At 40.8% G+C, this 22,932-nt stretch overlaps 1 long non-coding RNA gene across 5 annotated transcripts in view; it reads left to right on the top strand.

Moving 5' to 3' along the window:
- The window catches only part of LOC144194047 (uncharacterized), a 66,138-nt gene that overhangs the window by 21,275 nt on the left and 21,931 nt on the right, over positions 1-22,932 (top strand). For 3 of the 5 annotated variants that reach the window (XR_013325814.1, XR_013325816.1, XR_013325818.1), the window contains exon 3: positions 14,451-14,617. This is a non-coding gene — a long non-coding RNA (uncharacterized LOC144194047). The other 2 variants (XR_013325815.1, XR_013325817.1) reach the window with 2 other exon arrangements.

Raw genomic sequence — 22,932 nt, 5'->3', positions numbered from 1 at the left:
ACCTTTTTCTATTCTAAATTTTGTCCATTAACGGTTTGATTCATTTTTTTTTATTTTCTGACAAAAATGTGTACATTGAGATGGAAAACTGTGCTATTCAAATAGAATACATAGAGTATATTATGTATTACTAACCATATACACAGGCATTGTGATCATTAATCGTTTAGTTGTTAATTTCCATTTAGTCATAAAGTTAAATATTTTCAACTCCTCCTTGATTCCCTTATTTTCATGTGCCAGTTTTTATATCTTTTTTGGAGTCCATTTTTTTCCAATAATTAGATCACTTAGATCAAATTTCTACATTTGATATTTGGCATTTTAATATTTTCGAATGCTAGCCCACTAAAATTGTTTATGACACATCCAAATCTGCAGCAATGAAATTGGACAGGAACAAATATAAAGACAGCCTATTTTGATTTCAATCAACTCCTTGACGGAAGGGATACGTTGCACTCGCCATTCTGTCAAAGGGTAAGAGAACACCCCTCGCTTTGACGTGGCTTTTGAGCCAACTTCCTTGAACGAGCCTCTGGCCACACTTGCCTTTTATATTTATTGTGAAAATGTCTAATAAGTTAAACCAGTGGTTTATGGAGGAAATGGTTTGAACGTGCTCCTGGTGCGTGAAACGCAATCCTTTCCAGCATTTATGGAAATGTGAGGCTCGGAGTGAGCGCAAAGCAAACTGAGGCTGCTCTAATAGTGTGGTGCACACTAATGAAATCAGCGACCAGGCCGGGTCTCATGAATGAGGTCCATGCATTGGCTACGTCCTCACCCAAGTGGTCTCCTCAATTGGACGCTGTTGCACTGGCGGGGAGAAGAAGAGGCCTCATGGTCTCGTCGGGCTAAAAGGATTGGAGGCCTATCTGGGAATCAACTACACTAAGGGATTTTAGAGGCACCATATTTCCTATCCTGTATGACTACACAGGCAACTGTAGAGTGCTGTTCTAAGAGGTGAAACGTTATCTGGATGAGACACAGGAACCATTTTTGTTTTTTTGTGGTCTTAAAGCAACCGTGTCAAAATGCAACTATTAGTTTCGTATTACCACCATGTGTTGGTCCAACAAATTACTGTTTAAGTGAACCTGCAGAAACCTCGAAGATGAATTGGCTTACCTTTTGAATGAAGAGAAAGAATTGCAAATGGTGCTTTTTTTTCTAAATCATAATATACTTAATTTCTTGGGGTGTCTGTTGACTGATTTTCCTTGGATGTGCAAAATACTATGAATGCATCATTGTCTCTTTTTAGTTGTTTACTGGTTGTGGTGGTTCTCTGAAACAAAAATCCAAAGGGATCACTCTGTGTTTCCTATTGCTTTATCGAGCCATGAAAAGTCAGCATTTTAAATGAGCCAAATTTCATTTCTCATCACCAGTCAAAAAATGACAGAAAAAATGATTTAAAGAAAATGGTAACACAACTGATGGCGTAGGGTTCGCTCACTTGATTTTAGTGCGGGCGAGCGTGGTATCGATTCCCGCTCGGGAATGCCATGATTGGGCGTGAGAATGATTCTCTGACTCTCTGTGTTCCCTATGGCTTACTGGCGACCAGTCTAGGATGTGCGATATGGAAAATGAATGAATGAATGACATAGGTTTATTATTCCTCCTGCTATCTAGTGGAATATTTCAATGTCCTGCCTGTCACTACATTTCAATGGGATGGATTGGTTTTTAGTAGAAAATTTTATTCAATCACCGTGACAAATAATTATCTCTCACAACTCACCAGAATGTCAGTAGTTTCATAACATTTGTAGAACAATTGTTCTTTTAAAAAGGCATAATTGAAATCAATATATGCACATAGTAGGAAAATCTATAGTGAACCTTGATTGGTTAAACATTTACTCTTATATTATTGTACTCTTTCCATAGTATTTTTTGTGTGTATGCTTATCAATTGAGGACTCCAACTCTCTTAGGCAAAGGAACTGGGAATGTAAAAGACATCCACACTCCCCCAGAGACAGAGAAACTAAGGAAGCTCTGGGTTAATTAGATTTGTCCTACAACGCAGCAAAGCACGTTCCACTTCAAATATTTATGGATCACACGTCAGGAAAACAGAAATTCGAGACCTTTTTGGGCTCTGACTAGCGGGACTCCACGTCTTGCACACGCACGTAAAGCACATGTGCAAGCCAAAAAGTACTTGCGTAGTCAACAAAGAGATTTTATTGAGTTTTAATTTGGTGAATGGGTGATCCTGCCAGGGCGCATGGTGCTCTATTTTCTCGCTAGTGTTGATGTCACTCTTAACAATCAGGATTGCAATTCCATCTGGATACCTTGAATATAATAAAACACTGTTGCTTCAACAATAATCATCAGAGATACCGCTTGCATTTACCATACATAGTTTATTACAGAATCTGAATGACATATGTTACATGATTTTGGTTGGTACTTTTTTGTTTGTACAATATAAAGTTGAATGAAGCATAAAAGTTGGTTAGATTAGACAGGAATTGTAATTAATGAGTAACTTTGCCCGAGTAAGACTCATGGTGTTAGAAGTTATGTGCAATGTTTTCATAAATGTTGTCAAATGATGATGATAGAACACAAGAAGAAATTTAGTGTGCCCAGGAAAAATAGAATTATTTCTATATGTGACTGTGTGTAATATACAGAATACTGTTGTGTATTTTTCCCTATCTTGTCCTCTACATTCTTGAAAGCTTTATGTTCTAGGTAATATAATATATTTTGTTAAACTCAAATGCAGACAGTCACAAGTTGAAAGTCGAAGAGTAAAATAAGTCCAATGCCAGCTATAACAAATTAAAGGGGCAAGTAGCAGCTTTGAAGCTAATGAATTAAATATTAGGAAAAAGACAACCTTGGAATGCAATTGAGTTGATTAGAAAAAATATAATTACACTAATGAACAATTCCCGTTTGGGTTGTCCCAGCACTAAGGTGTGAAATCATACTTCAAAAATGTAAGGAAAAATTTGCCTATGCAGAAAAGCTTAAATATGTCCACACATATTACTTGCATGAAAAAGAAATTGCCGGTCATCAACTTGCACTTGTGACTCCTAACTCTATAAAGTTGATTTGTGAATGGCAGCACGAGTTTCTGAACTCTACTGCATGACGGATCACAGAACAATCCGGAGTCCCCGTGAACCCATCCGGCACCTTCCGGCAACACACTCTGGTTACTGTTCCCCAGACTTTAGCCGTAACCATCCACGCACAAACCCACGCGCACACACTGCCTGTACATCCTTAAATAGCCCTGTCAAGGCGTTCCTGCGTTCCTCTTTGGCCGGGAGAGCCACAGCGAAGCAAAGCATTAAACGAGACGTCGGACAAAGGGAAAAAAATAAATAAATGTGAACAGCGAATAAAAGGACGGGCGAGCAAATGGGGAAAAACGAGGGCGACACGGGGGGAAAAAGTGACGAGACAGAGCAACGATGAAGGCAGCCAGGCGCATGTTTGCTGCTTGAGAACAGGCCTGTCCCACTATCTCTAGTCGGTCCTTTACAGCTCTACAAGGCCTGGGAGACGTTTTATAGTAGCAATCACTCAGATCCCCTTGGCTTTTATTCCATCTCTGGATTCCACAGTGTTCCATTTCACTTTCTATTAATAGATGAAGGAGAAATGTGGACACGGCAGCAATTTTCAAGCTCCTTTTTAAGGTAGCTCACAATTGTTTTGCCCCAAGCAGGACAAGTGCAATATTGTCCAAGGTGTTGGCGTGCTGGGGTAATTCTGACCTTGTGTGTTTTGTAAAAGCTTTTTCTGCCCGATATTGAGTGACATAACAGCTCTTTTGTACCGTGGTGAGATCTGATGTGGACGCTAGTGTTATGCTGCCATTTGATCTGCAGAATGAATGTTGTTTCTGTCCCAGAGGGGGGGCTGCCTTTCACTGAGTCTGCTGTGTCTGCTGGAGACCACACAGCTAAAAAGCTCAGGACCCCGGGACCCCGAATCATTAGATATAAGGACGCTGCGAGTCTGCCCACCCTCGTTCTTCTCTTCACACGACCGTTTTAGCGCAATCATGTGCTGCCAGCTGACAGACAGATGCATCAATTATGACCATTTAGTGCAGCAGATATGTGAAAATATGTGAAAGGCCAACAGACATGTTAAAGTGTGTCTGAATGATGACCCGGTCATTGAATCTCTGTGCGTTTGTGTGTGTGTGTGTGCGTGTGAGAGAGAAAGAGAGGTAGAGAGAGATATAAGCAGGCCGACATGATCCTCATTAGAGAAGCGTTTTTGTTTGTTAATCCAAGTCTGTGCTGGGAAGTAACCATATCTTTTTGGGTAAATTATTCAGATAATATAGTTTTTAAAAAACTCTATTTCAACTAGGAATAGTGCCCAACCCAAAGAACCTTATAGGATGTCAACGCCCTCTAGAGGGATTTGTTTGCAAGACTTTTAGTGCGTTCATGACTGTTCTCCTGTGAATAAATTAATGGTAAATGATTTAGGTCATCAGTATTTGACTACATTTTTGGTTGTTATTAAAGGTGGAATTGTAGATTTTAAAATTGTAGTGATTGGATTTCTCTTTAATGGGAAAAGTGTACAGGCAGGACTAGAATGTAGGTCCCAATGATCCCCTTGTAAAATATTTAGCTCGTCCATTGACACCAAATTGAGCAACTTTAATTACGTAGTAGGCCCACAAACTATGCAAAAATGATTTTAATTTTTATTACTAAAAGGGAAAAAAATATGTACATAACATTATACAGTTTAAAAATTGGAACATGACTAAATACTGGAATACTTTAAAGCAAACTATTTTAGAATGCGTATTTTTGTTAAAATAATATTTTTAAAAAATGTGTAGTAATTCAATTTTTTTTTTTATTGTTATTCTGTAGCAGCACATGTGTCACAGCTCTTATGTGGGTGCTATTTTGAGCGCAGACTGTAATGGTTTCATGCGTCATGTGTTGGTCATAAACCGTGCAAATCGTCTTGGTTGTGAACAAAACTAACTGAGAAATGGAAAATAGAAGCCACAGTGAAAGCCCACTGATGTTCCTCAACTCTATAATATTAGTTTGGAAGCCTAGACGGACAAAATCCAAATATCATAAATCTTATGAATAATTGAATTGAATTGAATGTGTTTATTGTCATAAGTATAATGTGATTTTAAAGCTTTCCCCCTCGTACAAATAAATCTAAGAAATAAAATATAAAACAGTGTAATTCATGGTAGGTAAACCTTAACTACACTAGACAGAAAAAGACAAAAAAAAAAAAAATTAAGAGTCAAGGTCTGCACAAATTCCACACTGTAAATCAACCTTTATTCATCTCCAACATTTAAATTAAAGCAGGAGTATTTTTTATTTAATATTTATGAGGGGATGTTATCTTGTGTGTACTGGTTCTCCCCTAATTTATACAGGATGCATTAAATAACAATGAATTACGTGTTACATAAAACTAAGATATTATTTCCATGTGTATTAAAAAAAAGAGAACCATAATCAAGCTGTTTATAATTATTTCAGACTAAATACTCCCATGTGTTTTGTAGACACAGCAAATTGAAACTGCTTACATTTTCAGTTTTTCTATAAACGTACAAACTAGGTAGTAGTTGGTGATATTTTTGTTGACATCAACCAGTCGTATCCAGGCTGTCTGTCCCTGCCAGTCGCTCTTCCTAAAAGGAACCTGTCTGGGTGGAAGGGAAGTGGCCTACGTGCAAGTCTCATAAAGGACTGGTTTCCAATCTCCCGTTCCATTTAAACAATAGAACAATCTGAGCCAAAGTCCTTCAATCTCATTTCACTATTGAATTGAGTGTCATTAAGTATTTCAACCAAGACTTCTGTGTTGCAAGGCATGAGTATCTTTTTTTAAACCCTAAATTGAATTGCTTTATCTTTAATTGAACTCTTTTTAAAATCCGTAAGGTGTTTTACTCTTGCCTCTGATCATTCACAGTCAAAATGGATTGGATATCTGATGCTGTTAAGGGCACTGAAACATGAGCCTTAATATCCAGTCCTCCCAGTTTTAAATGAATTGGATGTCTGTTATTGTTAATGGCAAGCAATGAGTTAAGTTAATTACGGTCATCCGTTTTCTTTACTGCTTATCCCTGTTAGGGTGTCATAGGGTTAGATTTGACAGATTTTGACCAATAGGTATGGATTTTCCTTCCAGACGGGTCTTCAGCCAATACCGCACACATGCTGGAGTGAGAAACAACCAGTCACACTGGCATCAAATAATAATAAAAATATATTTGAAAACATATCACAACAATTCCTGATATATCAATGTTTAAGTATAGATTGTTTGTAAAAGCCGGTAATGATGCATTAAACCTATGAAATTGCAACTTTTGCTCCAACTGTAATTAGTAGGCCAATTCAACATGAATTTTATAAAAATACACAACAGTTAGGAAATTGACTCCGTCGTGTATTTATTACATTTATTATATATTTTTTAATCAGTAGCAGCGTGTCTTGTCGTCATGAGTACAGTTTCTATTGTATTTCAACTCCATTTGAACACAGTGCTTTTTTCCCTGTGTGTTGTGTGTTAGTATACGTTGATGCGTGAGAACCTCCCCTCAGTCTGAACAGGGCATGACCCCCATCCTGTCACCCGTCGGGGACCCAGACACTCTTGTGGCAAGTCAGGAAGGAGCCTGCATTCGACTTCCCTGGTACCTGACAGCCATATTTCACTTCTCTGTGTGACCTTGACCAACTCCTTGGCAGAAGATAACAAGCGTTCAGCTATACGTCTGAAAATCGCTGTTTCCACAATGCACGCTTCAAAACACTTGGCAAAACCCTGACCCTGACTTCGTCTGACTTTGGAGAGTGGTGCCCTTCCCCTCAAATGTTCCTCCATGACCTCCTCTCTTAGCCACTTGTACCCCTGCTGACCCCCAACCTCCTGCCCAGACACTGAACCCTCCTTGTGTCCTTGCCAAGTGTGACCCCAACCCAAAAAATGCACTTCTGTTGTACTCTTGATAATTTTCTCAAGCTACAACTATGCCAACGTCAGCGTCGACCTCAGTTCAATTTTAATGATTATTATTGTGAACAAAAAGGCCTGTAGCATTTAAAAGTGCATGCAAAACTTCACCGAATCTTGCACTTATTGCTCATCTTCTGAAAAAAAAAAAAAACACATTCTAGGTAAGCTGCCCACCTTGTGACAAGGACACAGGATGGATTGCAGAGCCATGTGTTGGATGGAAGAATACAGGCCGTACCATTATGAGATAAAGGCCAGCGGGGGAGAGATCCAGCCCCGGCTATCTGTCATTCGTTATCACAAATGTGGTATTAAATGTAGAGATAAGCGATGAAAGGGGAGGGAGGCAGGTTGCTCATAGGCCAAAGGGTGTGTGTTGGAAGCGGGCAGATGGCGCTGTCCGGCATGGCTCGGCCCGATCCGTGCCGACAGCTGCCCGAAGTCCCCATCCAAGGTGTGCTCGGACTCTGGAGCCAGACCAGGTTGCTTCGCACTGTGTCGTGAGGGGGGAAAATGCCGACCCTGTGCTGAAATTGGGTGTTCAGTGTTGATGGGACGTGGGGTAGCGGCTTGACTGGTGGCAGTAGGGAGTAATTGTGATTGAGAGCATTACGTACTCCTCACTCCACCCATGTGAATGTCAAACACACACACACACACACATACGCACATACACACGCGTGCTGCCTCTCCCATGGGTCATTCTGACAATGTCCAGATAAAGCAAGAGACGGATGATTCGAGGGAGAGAGAAAAAGGGAGAGCGTGTGTTTGGGCGCTACATTTATTTTTGTTTAGTTTTTAATGTGTTAATGTGTTTGCCATCTCATTTCAGTTTATGTTTTAGGACAAGGCAATGTTTAATGTAATACAGTAAAACCTCTGGGGTGAAATGCGATCTGTCCGAGACAGTCGTCGACCCCTTCCGAAACCACGGGACTTCCGAATTTTCTTCCCATAGGAAATAATGGAAATGTATTGCTGGGTCAAATTGTTCCACTGAGACTCGTATAACCGAGATGAACTGTATTATAATTTAGTTACATTTCATTGTTTTTATAATGTGAGTTTGCTCACGTCTGAAAATTGCGTGTGACTATTCCTTTTTTTTTTTTGAGGGTCATCCCATAAAATTTGTCATTTGCGTACATAGGAAATCAAATGTTTAAACATATTACATGAACTTCATTTATTTTACTCCTTTCAAGCAAAATGTCCTGCACCTTTTATATTTTATATTTATTAGATATAATTTTAAAGAGTTTGAAGTACTTTGATGCCAGAGAAATAAATGTAACTGTTCTTGCTTATTAACCTTTAATCTTACCTCATGAAATAATTTTTTGAAAATTACTTTTCAATTCTGACTATAAATGTAATTATTCATTTAGAAAAAAATAACTATAATTTGCTTGGCAACAGCATGCCATGATCTAATTTATGCCTAAACCTAATTTCCTGTTAATTTTAGTCCGGGTAAGAAAATATAAAGTTGCTCTATTGCTATCATTTGCATTGAATTTGCTAAACAAGTAAGTACTTTGACAACAAGAAGCAAATGACAGCAAATGTGTTGGAATAGCCGCTTTGACAGTTTGCCGAGCTTTAACCCTTTTTTTGGGTTGTTGTTTGATTCAAAAATTAAAAAACACTATATAAATCACATCCTTTGATTACCTTTACTCAACATAGTGATATTTTATTTAAAAAGTGTATAATTCCCCAGAATTCCATTTAGGTTTTCAAGCGGCTCCACCATTATTTTGATTGTATGGCTTAAATCTCTAGGGAAAAGCAACTCTATCCAAGAGCAATGATTAAACAACAATTCAACTTGTTCAGTGCGGCTGCATATCCAGTCGGGGTATTTTGCCGTACAAACCACAAGCATAAAACGCATTTTTGAAATATGCTTCTATATGCCACAACTTGTAATTTTAGTTTGCAATGTCCCAGCTGACTCTGTCAAGAGTGAAATTTATGACCGTATGACAGTGGACGAATAGCATACTTTGGAATCTTTTCAGGCTTAAAGAATTTGATTACTGCACCACAACTGTCAGTTTTGCGCTGGGAATGACTGGGCGACTCGTGCGTCATCCACAAAGGCGACCATCTCCGTACCAGTCTGTTGTTTTACTATTCTACCCGGCGATGCTCCGCCCTGACCTGCAGCATGCTTTTGCCCACAGGGGAGCCTTGTTGATGGGGCGTGTGTTAGCGTGCGTAGGCCCCTGAGCCTCGGCCCTTGTGTGGTCCGCCTCCACCAGTATGTGTGTGGTCTTCCCGGCCCCCTGCTCATCTGTCCGAGGCCTGCTAACGGCCTGCCCAATGACCACGGCTGTTTACTTTACTTCTGTCTGCACCAACTGAACTCTGATCGCCCGCTTCCTCCAGCTGGGCCGAATCAGACCCCAGCTCAGAGTCTCAGCAGCCCGTGGAGAGCCCCCAGAGTCGAGGACATGACGGGACATTGGGTTGGGTGCGGGTGGATTAAGACACCTTCAAGACCCTCCGCCATGTTCCATCTTAGCCTCCTTTTCATCTCCTGTTGACCACACCCTGGCATATGGTCTCCATGTTGAGATGTTGTTGTCGGAGGCCTGGTCTCGTTTGAGTAGGATCATCATGTAATTGCTCAACAAGGGCAAACTAGGCAACGGGGGGGGGGCCTTCAAATTTTCTTCTTTCGATGTGTAGAGCAAAATTACAAAATTGTCTTTTCCTACTGAATAGACAAAATAATTTGAAACAAAAATAGAGCCCTACAGTGTTATAAATACTACAAAAAGCCTTGTGTTGGCGATAACCCTTGGGACTGTGCAATATCTGAGACACATAAGAGTCATCGTCATTGAGCTGAAATCTATAGTAACTTTGCATGCTAGTAACAGAGAAGTTGTCTTTTTTTGGCTTCTGCGCCTTTCCTAAATACTCACATTGAACCTCAGTGTTTGCCAGGTCGGAATACTGTAATTTGTTTCCCCATTTCTTTCACAACAATACTGGGGTCACAGAAAGGCTTGATAATCACACAATTTTTTTTGCTTCCATCATTATCAAAAATAAGTAATACTTAAGTTTTAATATACATCACGTGGATTTTTTTGATATAAAGACATCTGTACAGTGGACATATTTGAAGAAATGACATTGTAGGAAGTGCACAAATGTTGTCTGGATGTGAAAACCATTGGCAAAAAAGTGAAGCACTTCCAATCTTTGCATTAAGAATTTGAACTCTGAGTTTCTTCCTATTTGCAGCCTAGTCTTGTATTTATTAATTTACATTTTTACAGTGAAGGTCAAGAAGTTAAGCGTCCAAGCGCGCCACATCACACAGTGCGTATTATCCTACTTAAATCCACTGAGTAATGAGGCGGAGATGGCGGCATACCCGCCGCTCCCCCTCCTCCGCTGTCCCTGCCCCGGGTAATTCCTCTCATTGAGGACGTACTAGATGTGTGTGCGCGCGTGTGTATTTGACTTCAGGTCCTAGTTTGGGATGGGGGAGACGAGGCAAGAGGGGAATTTGAGGGAGGCTGGTAGTGTTTAAGACCTGTGTTTGGCCAGGGAAACCAGGAGAGGCCCTCTGGGGTCACCCTGTACCGCTTTACAAATTGAGGGCTGTGCCGGCAGGCGCCAGGGCAGGCTAGAATGAGCGAGCAGACTGACCTTTGACCACATCCCAGCCCTAGCGCAGGAGCCCCGGTAACCTAGGAGAGGGGACCGCTGACCTCTGGGGGTCACATATCTCCTCTTCCTCCACCAAAGCTGCAGGGGATTCAGACTTCTCCCAGCACCCATCCTGCAGAAATTAGATTTAACGCAGACCATTGCAAAAATAAACAGCGTATTTATGCTTGAAATTGTCCTGAAGACCATGAAGTTGGATAAAATGACGTTCTGCGTAAGTCTGACACCGGGATTTATTGACAAAGCCTGGGCAGTGGATGACCAGTATTTGCTCAATAAGTAAAATACCAATGATTTTTGCATTTTGTGTTATTAAATGCATTGGAAAAGTAGAGTCCAAAATATTTATATTCTTTGTCTCTGTCACTGTGTTTCATACACTTGCACTCTTACAATCAAACATTCTTGTTATCCATAATAAGAAAAACAGGAGTGGTAAATTCCACCACTCAGTAGGCTGATTGTGTGAATTTTTCTAGTGCGCTCGTCACCAAAGCTTGGCCTCCCTCGTCGTGCGGCCTATCCACTGCTTCTTATTAGTAATTGCAACAGGAAGTGTGATCACCATGGTTCAAGGACTCCCTAATTCTATCACGGAGCAGGAGAAAGTTCCAGGGGTGGACGAGAAGGCCAAACGTGACGAGAGGCAATGTGAGAAAGGCTGGAAAGGCTTCAGTTGAGTGGCCCGTGAGTGAAAATGTGTGGCTAGTTTGTTGGACTCTGAAGGCTGCTTGTCACGCTCCATTAGGAACAGAAACACGCTCATATTCATGTCAGACGAAATCAACGTCCAGTGTGGTGGGAACAGTCGCAATCCTGTGAGGCCCATGAATGCTACTGACATTTTTATTGCCAGCGTATTGTCCCAGCATGACTGCAGTCATTCTGCTTGTTGAAAACACGCTTGGTGTTAAACTTGACCTACACATAGTAGTTAAACTAGCAACATGGTAGTTTTATTACATTTAAATTATTGGCTGCCTGTGATGACACTAGATATCCATCTTGACTCTTTGGCAGATGCCAGTCAAAATATTTTGGCCGCCTCTTTGGCACTGCGATATAATCTATCATTGCCAGCTATCGAAAAAAAATTTAATTGGGCATCTTTCGCCTTCATACTTTCTATTCAGAGGGTATTAGCTGACATGTACTAATTTCAATTGAGTAGGATTCTATCATTCACACTGATTAGTGCTTATACTTTTTTTTTTACAATGAATTTAAAAAAACATTAGTGATTAATTTACTGTCTACCATGCTATTTAAATCATCAGTTGTCAATGAGAGGGTGCGTCTAATTGTTTTTCTTCATGTAAACTCTGTGATTGGGGACCAGTCAAGTGCGCAATCTGCCATTTGTACATTGAAATTTACTACAGATAGGCTCCCTCTCACTCTCAACAAGATTAGTAGAGAAAGTTGATGGACGGAACTGTACCAGGACCAAAATGTCCCTTTACGGTAACTGAACAGCCGATATTTTAAGTGGAATTTAGACATTCTTACCAGTCATTTCCACACCACTTTGTCATACTACAGTGGAAATAAAAAAAAAGAATGAAATCCTGGCTTGAACTCCAACAGCAAACTATCTTGTATTAACAGCCCACAAGTCGGACACTTCACAATAACCCCAACATGGTTAATACAACGTTTTTTTATTTTTTTTAATGAACAGAAAATCAGCACATGACAGTGACCCACATTGAACCCTGTTGATGCTAAAAGGCAGGATAGATTCCATCTGACGAGAATGGCTAATTCGAAAAAGAGATTCTCAAGTGCCAGGTGTGCTGTCTTATGGAGTGGAGTCTGATGTTTGGATAAGATGCGTGTGGCCAACAACTCCCGACACTCATGAAATAGAAAGGCCGTGGGCTGGTGCGAATTTCCTGCACAAGTCTCAGAGCATGTCCGCATGCACGGTTAAACCTCACCACGCTTTCCCATCACGTCACTCTCCTGGGCGGTTGCGTTTGCCCGTGGCTGACGACAAAAAGCCAGCCACAGGTGTTAACCTGGAACACCTGGGTGGCAAACCTTACGCTGTTACACTGACCCAGCAGCTCCACATTCGTATCTAATGTACGTGATTAGGTTTTGTTTATTTATGTATATGCAGGCCAAGTATGTATCAGTGTGTGTACATATGCTAAATATCCCCCCATTGGAGATCCTATAAATGTTCCAATTAGATTTAGACAAGTTGGTAGAGGACACCGAGGGCTGTAGACATTTTTTTCCCTCTTCAGATGGTGCGTGTCAGCTGTAAAGCAGTCATCCCCGAACCCAAAGGTTGCTTGTTCAATTCCCCACCCTGGTGAATGTCAAATTAGCCTTGAGAAATATATTAAACCTTACATTGCTCCTGATGGTGTGTCATCATAGGTTAATGACAAAATTGTCTCAAAACACAAGCATGAAGTTCGAAAGGTGTAGTACGAGTCAAATTACCATTCATTACCAATACATCAAACTTCAAAATGGTGCACTTCTCTGTAAAAAAAAAAATACAAAAAAAACCCATGAAATCAAAGCAGTAACAACAGAAAAGCACTAGTTATAGTTGTGTAAACCAAGTTTAGTTTGTGCAGTTTTACTGTGTATTTATATATCTCCTAAGTTTATCCTGCCTAATGGTGGCATTCTCTTTAAGTCATGTATACTTTGGTTAACTTTGAAAGTGTCTTGACCTAAATGTCATATTAGAGCAGAGTCAGAAGAGCTATCTGGACTTAAACCATTTCCTTCCCCTTAACAATTTGTTCCTATCACCCACTTCCTGCTCGTTCTAAGCCTTCATTTCAACTGGCTCAAGCTTAGATACATGATACCATATCTCAATTATGATCCTGCAATTTAGATTATTGTCCTGCACAGTACAGCGCTGTCCCCTGGGCGAAGGGAGTCGTAAAATCTTCTGATCTGACCTGAGCATTTCACAGCAAGCAGACATCCCTGTTGACCTTTTATTTCCCGTCGGCACATCCCTGTTCAAATGGATTTCACATCTATCACTTCTTTATATTTTGCTTTTCATGAAGAGAAAGCGGCAAATAAGTTTTTGAAGGGCAGAGAAACTTCTGCCTTCTTTCACTAATATTTTTATTCCACTAATTTTTTAAACACTTCTGGTGTGTAATTTGTTCTCCTTAATGTCATAATACTAGTTTTCTGGCCTACTGAGTTTCCACATTAAGGAAGAAGCTGGTTTGCACTTAGTTGGAAGTTCCCCTCAAAATGTTGGCAAAAGAGTTCTTTGCTTCTCAATAACTCCCACTCTGTGTTCCAATCTTTGATTTCTGATTGAAAGCTGCTGCAATACATTTGACTCTATAATCATAGCGTCCACATATTGGTTTGATTTGTGTAGATGACGCTCTAATGACCAAACACTCTCAGGGTTAGTCAGTGTGTGATTCGACAGCTACATTTTGGGCCTCCGAGCCACACAGGTTGCAGAATATATATGCTTGCTTGTTCCAAATGTGAAAAATGATAGGTTTTCCCTAATAACTTCAAATCACGTTTCAATTTACCAGGATAAAGGTTCCTGAAAAGCTCACCACTTTCATGAAAAAGTTGAGAGAATATATAATGACGTGCGATGGCATCCAACTGAGCATGCGCCAAAAAAATGTCAACAAAGATTCTCCTACAAAGAGCCAATGCATTGTATTGAGATGAATGACCTCAAACTAATCTGAATCCTGATCCTTTTTCAGTGACTGCTCATGGATGTGTGAGGCGTGCCCTGCAGCAGGAGGAGCCTACATTCTGACATGGACCCAGCTGGATTTACAGTCCACTAATGTCCTGGCAGTGAAGACACTCCAGCTGCTTGCTTCTACAGCACAAATGAGCAGACTGCGGCACCGCCCACAAAGTAAAGGTCAGTGGTTCAGCTCAAGTTTAGCTTTGAGCTAACTGGAATTAAAAAAAAATAACAATAACTGCTCAAACTCCTCAAAAGGCTCCATCAAATAGTATATTTATCATCAAGGGTTGCACAAAAATGTTTCTCCACGCATTGTGTGACGCCTGCTTGACTATGGGAATTTAAAAGCCTCCCAGTAATAACAAGCTTTGCTAGAGTTCCATGCCACCCAGTGATGTTGTGCCCGTTTCAATTTAAGGAACTTTGGGGGAGAAAAAAAAAACATGTCCCAGTCCGTTGTGGTCTTGGCTTTTGGACACGGTGGTGGTTATATTGTCGTCTCATAGGTCATGCGTGTGTAAGCAAACAATGGAGATGGATGGATAGAATATTTACGGCCCAGCAATGTACAGAATTTAAGGAATTGGTATGAAATGTTACCAGTCACTCACAGAGACCCTTATGGTTCAGGCTCTTGCTTACCTTGATGATTTGGTGTGATTTTAATTTTTAATTTTATTTTTTTGTTTTTTCACTGCTAGCATTCTGGAAATACCTTGTTTAGTGGTTTCAATGATTTGTTTCAAAGTTCATGATACATGTTTGAGGAAAACATGAAAAGAATGAGAAATATGTCTTTCTAAATTAAGGAGATGCAGTACAATGCCAAATATTTTTTTTCTCTAAGGGAAATTTCCTGATATCGGGCCATAGACCCAATGTCAAACCCTTGCATCCTTTTTATGTTAGAATTTGATATCTTTGGACACTTTTGGAGCGCTCGTCAGCCGTGAGTGCATAAGGGAAGAATGTCTGATGTAGATTTCTAGTAGTTTTGAAGTAACATATGTTGTGATTCTGCATTTTATTCATACATATATATACCATGTACGACTGTTTTTGAAGAAATGTCTTCGAGTTCTATCCTGCAAATACATTTGACGTATTGGATGAATTTTATTGGCGGCAGTGAAAAACCCTTGTGAGCAGGTTCATACCCCAGAAGGATATGAACCATAAATGGTATTTTTTTGAGCATCACTAGGACTCTGACTGAAATACAGCAGAACCATTCTGGCGTAGCGTTGCGGGCTATCGTTTTGCTGGATATAAATTCAAACAGCTTAAAACAATAACAGAGCAATGGCACTAGAGCACAGACACTTGTTGCAGGAATGAAAAGGTCTAAAAAATGTTAAGTATTGCAGATACGAAAAGAAGGTCAGATTGTGTAAGCTAAAGTGAAATAAGCAGCAGGTCTGCTGTGTGGCCAAGCAGCAGTGAGGGAGTTTAAACAGATAATACGTCTTTCTTTTTGGTTGTACGCACACACACACACATAAGCCTAGCCTCTCATAGTAAAAGTGTTTATCCCAGCCCAGCCACGCGGCTATAAAACACGGTCACTGTCAGCGCCCTGGCTGTCCGTGAACTCCTGTTTACCTGACAAAGTACGCAGTCCGACCTGGGTAGCGTTGTTGGATCAACGGCCCCCTCCGCTGGAGGGCCTGGAGAGCTTTGCCTGATGGGCCGACGTGTGACAACGCGTGTTTATGCATTAGCCAGCTGAACTGGGGCTAAAGTGACAGTGAGGGTGATCCATGGACCAATCTTGGTCTCACACAGATAAATAAATGCAGAGCCAAATGCAGTAACGCTAATTTAAAGGGCTTTCGGAGCATAAATGACTTTGGCGTCTAAGAGCCTATATGGAATGGTGTCCATAACAAAGTTGTTAAATTTGCCGTACTTCATCCTTTGTCACTTAGAGTGAGCCGAGGGTTTGACCTCAAGCACCAAACGCGTTATATTATTTTACACAGCAAGTTCAGTTATTCTAAAAAAAAAAAATAGATTTACTTTTTTTTTCTCAAAAATACATACTGCCTTCTTTTCTGTCTGTTTAATATATCAAGAGCCATTTCAACATTTTGGCCAATCAAAAGCAAATTAAAAAAACTAACATATAAATCCATATCAAGGAAATTAGAACTGTAGTCACTTCTTATTATAAATCAAATTATGACGATTGATATGATATTGATTCTTTGGACAATGATACCATTTTTCCAGTTGATTCCAGTTCAACTTTGAGTCATATTTATTGCATATTCATTTGTGTTTTAAAGTATAATTTGTGTGTATAAAAAGTGATGCATCCCAGGACTTGTAATCATGTTAGACTTACCATCCATCTCTGGTGTGGGCATGGCTTTAACTTCTCGCCCTTTGCACAATAATTGAGGCCACAAAATGATGTCAGGAGTGTTGTGCATGTGCCGCCACACATTATTACAGTGCGCGTGCATTGTGAAGCTGCTGTTTATGTGATTCAATGATTCATGTCGTCCAGGTGCTCTCCTTAGCAGAAATGATTCCGTGGCTTTTTCAGTTCACTCACACATTTTCCTCCCCTGGCTTGGGCTCCACTATATTTACAGAGTTGGACCAGCCATGGCGCTCAACCCTTGACCACCATTTACTCGTAAATGATGCTGCTTCATGGAAAAGAGACCGCGTGAGCGCGGGCAAACGAGATGTGGGTGGGAAGAATTGGAAGAGGTTCGGGTGGCAAATAAAAGAAAGCAAGGTGCGTTACGAGGGGGTGACGGTACGCCTAAGAAGGAAGGAGTCGACGAAAGACGCCGCGGTCCACGTTCAGACAGCGTTTAGCTTTTTATTAACCCCATCTCCCCAGGTCTAGACAGGAAAGGCTGGACCCGGCCTGCACGCGGCAACTGCCCCGTAGGGGGAGGCCGATTTCTGGATCGGTGCTTAGCGTGTCCCTCAGACGAGCAAGGGAGTGTTTATTTTTTAACATGGGTAATGCCAGGTCCAATGTGTGTGTGTGCACAGACTATGCTTTAATATGGTCAGTGTGGCTTTTCACATTGACTGGACATCTTTGTGGCCACATATGTTGCTGACTCCGCAGATTAGAAAAAGACTGGAGGTGAAGAGGTCAAAAGAAGGTCAATAAAAGATCCAATGGGACTCAGTGGAATGTATGCTACTGCCAAAGTGAATTGCTTGGTTGTTTGGTTCAACCACTGTGGTGAGCAAGAGTTTTTGTAGTGTACATAGATTGAGATCGATTGATGGATTGGTTAAGAAACAATTAGGTCACATTTGGAATTGATGATAATGCAAAGTATTGATCAATCTTTTTTTGTTTGCCGTTTTGTGAAAAAGTGGTTTTGATTCAAATGTCTATGATTGCCCAGAGTTGGCTGGGATAAGCTGCAGCACCTCCCGCGACCCTTGAGTGCCTAAGTGGAGTGGAAATTGAATGAATGCTCTCTGATAGCAACATAAGGATGAAATCAGTGAAATGCCACTAGTTTTGTTGTGTGTATTTAATATCCTCGATCAAAAGCCCTTCAATTGATTCAAATTGAACACGATTGGTAGTCTTTGCAATGTCGTCTCATCATCCAAAGATTATATCATTAATTCACATTACTTCTCCTAACTTGGAGAAAAACAGGATAGAAATTTTATATCCGTCAGTGAAGGGAATTCTTTCCATTCTGAGAGCAAAATTAAAAATCTTGTTTTCCATATTTCTATCCAAACCTCGCCAGGTACCTGCCAGCCATCCACCAAGGTACATGGAGCTCAGTTGTTTAAATTAGATTTTTTTCTTGTGCAATCCTTCTACTGGTCATCCAAACTCACCTAAGTAACTACCTTGCATACCTTGTGAAATGTCTTGTATTTAATTTATTTGTTTTTAAAACGAATGGACATTTCTGTTACTCTTTCTGAAGAATCTGGGGGATAGGTTAGAGAACTTTGGGGGGGAAAAAAGAAGAATCCTGCTAATTCCAATGGGAGCCAAGTGGAAAACATGTATAATTCACTGATATGTGAGGAACATTGTGTAACTAACTGTTGGCAGTGGGGAAAACAGTGGTGTAATCGTTGGCGTTTAACACCAATGTCTCACTCCCACCCTGCATCAGCTTGATTATGCACCTGTGTTTTAGACATTTTACTGGAATATCAAAGTGTTTTAGGGTTGTTTTCCTTGGACTCAGTTTTATTAGCTCCAAAAATTGTCCATCATGCTATCTTGAAACGTACAAAATTTGAGGGGAAGTGTTGAGCTGTAATTCTTATCTTTTTTCAGCACCCATGAATGCTAACTGTCTACGCTTTGCAAAAACAGCTCAATCAATAGTACTTTTTCATTTATTACCGTTTTGTTTCCAAAAAAATCGATCCATCAATTAATTATTCTTTTTTATTTTGCTTAAAACATTTTGTATATATATTTTTGTATTGCCCATCGTAAAATACTTGTGAACAACAATAATGCTACAATTGGAAGTCAATTGAAAGGCGCTAAACATTGTCCCTGGGATTTAAAATAATCTTAAAAGAGAAAAAAAATCCTAATTGTATCATGATTGTTCATACTTGAACCATTTTTTGAAATACAAAAAACAACCATCATGTTCTTAATGAATTTTACTGCAACCGTTGCTTTGTTTCTGAACTATCCATTTAAAGGAAACTTCCCAGCAATTATGTGAATCTACTCCTAAAGTTGATTTTTTTTTTTATAAGATTAATTGTCACAAACAAGATTCATTTATCAAAATCGTATTAAAAAAAATCTGCTATCGCCAAAGCCTGGCCCGAAAAGCACAACACTGAGCACGCCAAACCAAGTGGTACTGACTTCCTCCTTGTAAAATAAATATGATGTAGAACAGATGTGGGTTATTAGTGGTGTGTGTTTTAATTGCCGGGGAGGAAGATTGGATCTGATTTCGGATGGAGATATCCTCGGAGATGAGAAACACTTTTACACACATGCTGCAATCAGTGACTCAGTTACACATATTTCACTGGCTTCTTTTTATTTATTCAGAGAGGCTGAAATGAACCACTAAGATGAGTTGACATACTGGCTGACTGACTGGTCAGGCCAACCATGCAACATTTCGGCATTGCTTTGTGTTTTGAGTTGCAAGCTTTTGTTTGGATGATTTTTGTCTTTTAAGCAATTGACATTTTAGAATGTGGGAATTTGGGAATATTATAGTCATAGTACTGCAACACGGCACGAATATTATATCATAGTACTGCAACACGGCATACATACGGGGATATGAAATGAGGTTTTGAGTTTCAGGATTGTGTATTGATAAGAAAGTAATGTCGCAGATCAACTTCCAGTTTGCAGTTGTTTATAAGAGAAACAAAACGCCCGTTCACATGAAGCCAACCTATCGAAGCTTGAATATACACTTTGTGTTGGTAATCACTCTGCGTCAAAGGAAATTAGTTTATTTTTTGCCATTACAGTTTTCAGCACATGCACTTAAAGACAAATAAATGCTGCAACTGAATTCCGATGGTCTTCATTTGTGGTTTAAGTGAATGTCACCAACATTCTCTCTTGAAAACACAACTTCGCTTTGCCATGAATCCAGGGCATTTTGTATAAAAAAAACTAAACTGGCGGAACAGCAGTCTGTCCACCAATACTGTAACATTATTCAATATTTTTTTTGTTCCGCATCTAATAAAAATCTTCCCATCAAACGGCAGGGAAGCTTTAGCATCACGGTGGCGAGACCTCTCTCTCTCGGTGGTCCTCTCGCAGGGAAAGCCGGAGCTAAAAAAAATAAACTCTGCTTCTGGCATTGAGGGTGGGCGATGCCACTCTGCAGCGAGGGGACGGTGGTCTCTGGTGAGTGTTACTGAACTGTCACTTTACCGCCTCCCTCCCATTGCTCCCCATCAGAGTCCCTCTGGAGAGGGTTGACCTAATGGGACATGTGGAGTTAAATTCCCGAGCATTCCGGGCATTCCCGCTCAACGGCAGGTACGACAGCATTCGACACTCGCTTCTAGTGTGGCAGGACGTCGTTTTGTCGGATGAAACAAGACACACAACTAAGCCACGCCAAGTTCACTCAACAAGGGTCGACCTGCACCCTGCAACAGGCTCTCATCCTCCTTTTGTGGAAGAATAAGTGAAAGAAAACAGCTGGCTAATGTTTTAGAGCTTCAGCCCTTAGTGGACTTGGCGTGGCCTGACACTGTTCATTTTGTGACGGAGCACTGATTACAACGATAGGCCAGGAATCATAACGTCTGCTCCCTGTAAGTTCATAGCAGCAGAGTGTGAAACTACTTTGTGGACTCATTCTCTCTCTCTGCTCTCTATCCTTATTACTATATATCCAAGTGTAATTAGCTATAATAATTAGCTAATTCCATCGTGATTTAAGACACATATCAGCCCCAGATTTAAGATTTGTGCTCTCTTCGTATCCAAGGATAGACCTTTATCCTTAAAAAAAAAAAAAAAAATGTAATCCCGTTACATAACCTTTTTTTTCCGGCGTGATAAAAGCTGAAATAGGCATCTGGACTTGCTTTACATGAAATCTCATCTTATTAGCACTGATGAAGTTAACCTTCTGAACCCTCCACTCAATTGCAACACAAACCAAATGTGCATTAAGCGCAAAGCTCTCCCAGTAAAGAAATTGGATTCATTCAAGAAACTCCGAGAAATCAAACTCCATCACCAGGAGAGGGTGATGCCGCTTTTCCCCGTTTCTCCTTATTCACCCGATCTAATCTCACCCCGTTTTGGCGTGTGGTGGTAAATGAATGTTGGCATACTACACTTACAAGTGTTCAACATTTTGATGGCTTGGTGTAGAGGGCCATGACTGAATTGCCTGAGTGGGGAATGTGTACTAAACGCACAAACAAACACATATACACACACTTACACACACTATCCACTCTTACTTTGGCTTTCTCCTGCATGCTAAACGTTATCCTTTGGGCTCCTAATTGTCTGTAATTTGCTCGTTGAAAGAATCCCCAGCTTGTCTGGAGCAGTGACGCATGGTAACCTGAGAAATCCTGCAGGGGAGGAAGAGTGGGGATTGGAGGGAGGAGTGGAAGTCAATTAAGAGGAGAGTGAAGAGGAATGGAAGGAACAAGGGCGCTGGTTGAAAGATTCTATTGAACATTTTCTAAATGGATGGTGCATTTGTATATAACACTCTTATATTGAATTTATTATCAATAATGAATGTAGAAAATAGACACCAGTATATTACCCCATTGATTTTTCTTTCCCAATCATCCCCACTTACTCTTTAGTCTATAATTCTTTTGTCTTTTTTCATTTACTGTTGGCGTGATTATCCTTTCCATTTTACCTGACTCCTTCTCAACATCAATTAGCCCTGATTGCGTTAATAATACCCTTGACCCACCCTTAACCTGGTTGACCTACCCTTGACTTACCTTTCCTGTCACCCTGTCTCCCCTAACCCTTACCCCTCAGCTTACCCTTAACTTTTATTGGATGCACCCTTAACCCTCTATGGGGCACTCCTTTAACTCAATGGCCGCCGGAGGTCCAATCCCTTTTCATTGGGAGAGGCTGGCGACCAATCCTCGTATGACACTCCAATGCTAAGATGCCTTTCATTCATTTTTTTCTACCACTTATCCTTAATAGGGTGTTTGACTTAAAATCCAGATTTAACCTTGCTTTGACCTCCTCTCCTGGTCACTCATGATACTGAGTCTCCACCCTAAAATTCTATTCGAGTCACCAGAACACCACGGCATTCACAGATTTGAGAAATACGCGGCGCTCACACACACCCGAGCGTACAAAAAGTGTTGTGCTCAGAGCATGGTGCGGTCACGAGGACAGGATGTAAGGTCTTGATTGTTTGCTTTGATTTCCTGTGGTGAGGGATGATGAGCGCCTGCCAGGAGTCTCCGCTCACTTGACTCTCCCTGCCAATTCCGATGCTTCCCAGCGTGCCACGGCAAGGGGAACACAAAGACAGACGCGCACGTTTCCCAGCGTTCCTAAATCCCGACCGCACGACCCGACTAAACCCTGTCCTCGCGTCACCCACCGATGCTGCGAACGATTCACTGGCAGCACCGCCAACCTGTTTCAGTGTACAGTTGATTGCTTTGTGGTTCCGCTGCACCGCTTCACGAGGGGTCAACATCCTCATGTTTGACAGTTGGAATCATGAGCAAATTGTGTCATTTCCTACTTCTTCTTGTGCTTACTCCATCAGATACGCGTGCTGGTGTGTCTGAGTCAGCAAAATGCCTTCCATTTCATTATTTTCGCCTTTCGAGACAAGTGCACATATTGTAGAAGCTGATTCATTGCATTCCAACAGTTTGTCATTTTTTTTCTTTAATTTTTGATCACATCTTGCCCCACTGTGGTGCGGAGCTGCTCTGCAGTTTAGATCTGCTTGTCTGTCTCTTTTCTTCCCTTGGCCTAAGTAGGACCACCCAGAAGAACCGCCAAG

Source organism: Stigmatopora nigra, chromosome 3, assembly GCF_051989575.1.
Source record: "Stigmatopora nigra isolate UIUO_SnigA chromosome 3, RoL_Snig_1.1, whole genome shotgun sequence".
Classification (NCBI taxonomy): domain Eukaryota; kingdom Metazoa; phylum Chordata; class Actinopteri; order Syngnathiformes; family Syngnathidae; genus Stigmatopora; species Stigmatopora nigra.
This window is presented reverse-complemented; position numbering and strand designations above follow the sequence as displayed.